This window comes from Dermacentor albipictus, chromosome 8 (genome assembly GCF_038994185.2).
Source record: "Dermacentor albipictus isolate Rhodes 1998 colony chromosome 8, USDA_Dalb.pri_finalv2, whole genome shotgun sequence".
Classification (NCBI taxonomy): domain Eukaryota; kingdom Metazoa; phylum Arthropoda; class Arachnida; order Ixodida; family Ixodidae; genus Dermacentor; species Dermacentor albipictus.
Genome location: NC_091828.1, coordinates 123282764 through 123286591, shown reverse-complemented (window position 1 = coordinate 123286591; position 3828 = coordinate 123282764). Strand labels below are relative to the sequence as shown.

Below are 3828 nucleotides of genomic sequence, written 5' to 3'. Positions count from 1 at the left end.
AGAAACCTTCATTCTTTTAACGCTCACGCTTCGGCCATCGACGGGAAAATAACAGACCATATTTCTAATTTGCAAGTGCACTTCTCTGCACTACACTTTTTCCCAACTAACGGCGGCAACGATCATCGTTTAAATCAACAGGAAGGGTTAGCTGCACATGGTAGGGCTTGCGTCATGCACATGGTTGCATTACACGAGCCGTGCATACAGTTTTCCTGTCATAGTACACGTAAGCTGTGTTTTCAGACGCTGCTTTGAAAACGAATATATCGCCGTGGGTTTCGTAAGATGCCTCACTTAAAAGCTAGCCTTACAATTGCGAACACGGTTTATTCTCTTTTTTTCGTTTTAAATTAGAGCATTCCTTATTTTAACGAGAGCTTTGGGGCTTGTTGAGTCGCCTTCAAAGTGCGATCGATTATTGTTAGAATAAAGCTCGTGAACTAACATTAAGCTCTTACATGAACAATACGCCTTGGCAAACGCAATTAAATTCTCGCATTTGCCTGCGGCATTTATAACAAAGGAAGCTGCGTGTGTTCATTTTCTCCTGCCACAACACTCACTGCGGCTTTTATAATTCGAGCAACAAGGAACGCTTTGTGTTTGATGAAAATCGCATTTATTGTCGAAGAATACTGGCCAGCCAATAATTTGAAAGTAATGCCCAAGCATTAGGAGTATATATAAGGTGCCAGTTGAAGCCCGTGTTTGACACGTCGCCTAAGCTAGAAAGCTGACCGGTCACTCTGCTCGGGTAAGTTCACCAGCGAAGCCGCACCTCCGCCTAAGAAAAGGCAATCCTGCCTGCGCCCTAAGTGCGTGTTATTGATCAGTAGAAACGTTTAGAATTTTAAATCTATTGCAAAGGGTTTAAAAATGACTATATCATTTAATGCGGCGTATTCCTATCTGTTTGCGAGCCCTCTGGTTCCGAAGAAGCAAGTTACTTCCGACAAAAGCAGCAGCTTCTTTTATATATTTTATGACGAGCCCAAGGGAAGGCTGCAAGTACGCTCTGCACCTCCCAAGGGACAGAATATCCTTTGGAAGACCTTAGCTAACTACCTAGTAGGCTAATTAGCTCAATCTCTCTATCTCTCTCTCTCGCTCGCATTGTTGCACTATTTGTAATGGTATGGGTGCCGTAGCCGGATATTCGAGAGTTCTTATTTTTCTTCGATTCTCCATTGTGCCCAGTTATTTTCCAAAGTGAGAGTCTCGCTAACCTCACTGCTTACTTGAGAAGGGAGTACTTTTCTGGAAACTTTGGTGGCATGAAACAACTCGAGCAGTTTCGCCTGAAGGTCGAAGCATGGAGGGCGACAGCAAGGCTCAGTGCTGTTCTCGGTTTCCTCTCCAACTGTGCGCGGTTGCGACATCTTGGCACGACGCGCCACGCCAGGCAACTGCTGCCTGCCAGAACGAACTGCGCCCTGGCCGCTACCAGGCATCTCACAACGCTTCCGTAATTAGGAGCGCCACCAGAGGTGTTACCGGAATCGCATCTCCAATGGGTGCCCGACGAGAGACCGACGGGAAACAGATGACGTCATTGAGCACCCAGTGAAACGTTAGAAAACGCTAACTTCACGTTTACGGCCCGTTTCATTCAGGCCAGTGCACACACACAACAGCCAAGCAGCAAACTCAGTGCGCTTATAGTACGCCTGCGTATAAAGGTCGTGCCAGCAGCGGAAGGCCGAGCGCTTGCCGGTTCCAGCTCTCGGGTAAATGCCTAGAATCTGCTGTTTTCAACCTATTCCATCCCTACCGAGGCCATTTTTCCAGCGCTCCGCTTCTAGAGGTCAAGGAGGGTTCCATGGCTTTATTGCAGCTTTGTTTATAACCCGCTCAATCCCAACTAAACTGACTGCGACACTGTATGCGATTCTTTGATGTTTTATATCAAGGGTCAATAAAAATGCTTGTGTTTGATGCACTGAATACGCATAAGAGGCTATTATACTGTGAGCGACTACATGTACTCTGTCTATGGACTAACGCCGCCTCTGCGTCTATATACATTACGCAGCCATTTTACCTTTTCTGAGAGAAACTGATCATAGCGTAGTTCAGCTTGTATGTTGCACGTTGTTTTTTTTATTACGAATATTGTTTATCTGTCACGCACACTGTGCGAATATATTAACTTGTCATCTTTCCCATGTGGACTAGCATGTTAGACGTGGTAAACCAAGTAAACCTGCGGAAGACTCACTAAATAGCTTCCTTCTGTGATCGTAAGCCCAACTATGTTGGCGTTGTCTTCCTGCGATGTAATTTCCTAATGTTCAGTTGCACGTCTAAGCAAACACCTCGTTTTTGACATCACTTGCTCCTACACGTTTCGCTGTTTTTGCAGAAGCAAGACATTCCAAGCAGCCTTCGCCATGTCTGGAATGAGTTCGTGCCAGAAGAAATCCAGTGGCTTTCGCTACGCCGCCTGCCTTTTTGTGGTCGCGTTCGTAGCTTTCCAGCTCTGTCACAGCGCTTTAGCCTATGACAACGACAACAGCGCCAATAGTAACGCAGGCTCCAATGCGAACGCGAACGCCAATCGCCCCTACAATGCGAACTCCGACAACGCCACTGCATCCCCTGGAAAGCATGCACACGACCTCGACAAGAAACATTACTGATCGCTGACGCCTCTCGAGCACGGTGTAGCAGCGCATCTGGAATAAAGCACGGAAATCGGCAGCACCAGTTGTTTTTGCGATTGTTTTCTGTTCCGCGACTCACTGTCACCAGTGCGGTTGATGTAACAATCAAAGTTCACCCTCATTTCATCTGGCTTGCTGGCATCGTTTAGAACTACAACACCATTTCTAGCGCAGGCATCAGAAAACATTGCAAGGTTCGTGAAATTCTTGTAGCGGAGTCATGAGGAATAAGCAGCGCTTCAAAGGAACGACTTGATATTAAATTTATTATCTAAAATATTTAAAACTTCCTATTCGGCTTTTGGAGTAATGAATTCCAATTTTTTTAGACCATAGAAGTCACAACTCGACTCCGCTTGCAGCATACTGCTTCTTCAGTAGGCCACTGAGAGTAATAAATTATATATTTATTTAGAAAAGACACACAAGAAACTTGCTTCAAAGCATGATGAAATTAGCGCGTGGTATTAGGGATGCTCGAACAGCTTCCAGCTTCCAGCGAAACAGCTTCGTTTGTCCGGCAACTGCCTGAACCTAATCGAACAAAAAAAGAAAAATAACCGTGAGTGGAAAATTATCTACGCTGTCACTTCTGAAATGTTCGAGAGTTCAATTTACTTCAACAAACAACGTTGCAACATGCAAAATTTTACCTTATGAGTCACTATAGTTGTACCGTGTACATTCATACGTGGAATACAAGGCATAACAGAAACCGGGAAGTATGAAAACTGTTAGCGGCGAGGAATTTGAAGTGGCGCCTTCTCGCGAGTGACGTCACGGCCGGGACGCCGCTTGCTGCGGCTCGCTTGGCTGCCGAGCGTGCTCGTTGCCTTCGTGCATGTTTGGGGCATTAATCATGCCTGAACCACAGTTTGTTCTTAAAAACCGCGTGAGCCGAGAAAATTCGCGGCTTGGATATCGCAAGAGCATTGAAGGGGTCTACACTGATTTTGCAAAGCGTATATGCGTAGTGTCTTTCCATAAATGTTCCTTAAGGAGAACGTCTGCAAATTCAATATGCGAAGTTGTGTGTGATGCTGCGTTAAACATTTCAAATTCCCTTAGTGCTTAGCTACGAGAAACATTGCATTTTGCATGGAAGAACAATCTTGCTATATGGTGTCAACACTATATATCAGTTTGACGCACTGCCCAGCGA

General features: G+C 45.5%; 1 long non-coding RNA gene across 1 annotated transcript; it reads left to right on the top strand.

Annotated features, from left to right (window-relative positions):
• The first annotated feature begins 527 nt into the window (after nucleotides 1–527).
• LOC135912976 (uncharacterized) lies at nucleotides 528–2706 on the top strand. The gene is made up of 2 exons (XR_010567850.2): nucleotides 528–757; nucleotides 2366–2706. It is a non-coding gene; the product is annotated as an uncharacterized lncRNA (long non-coding RNA).
• The last annotated feature ends 1122 nt before the right edge of the window (nucleotides 2707–3828 follow it).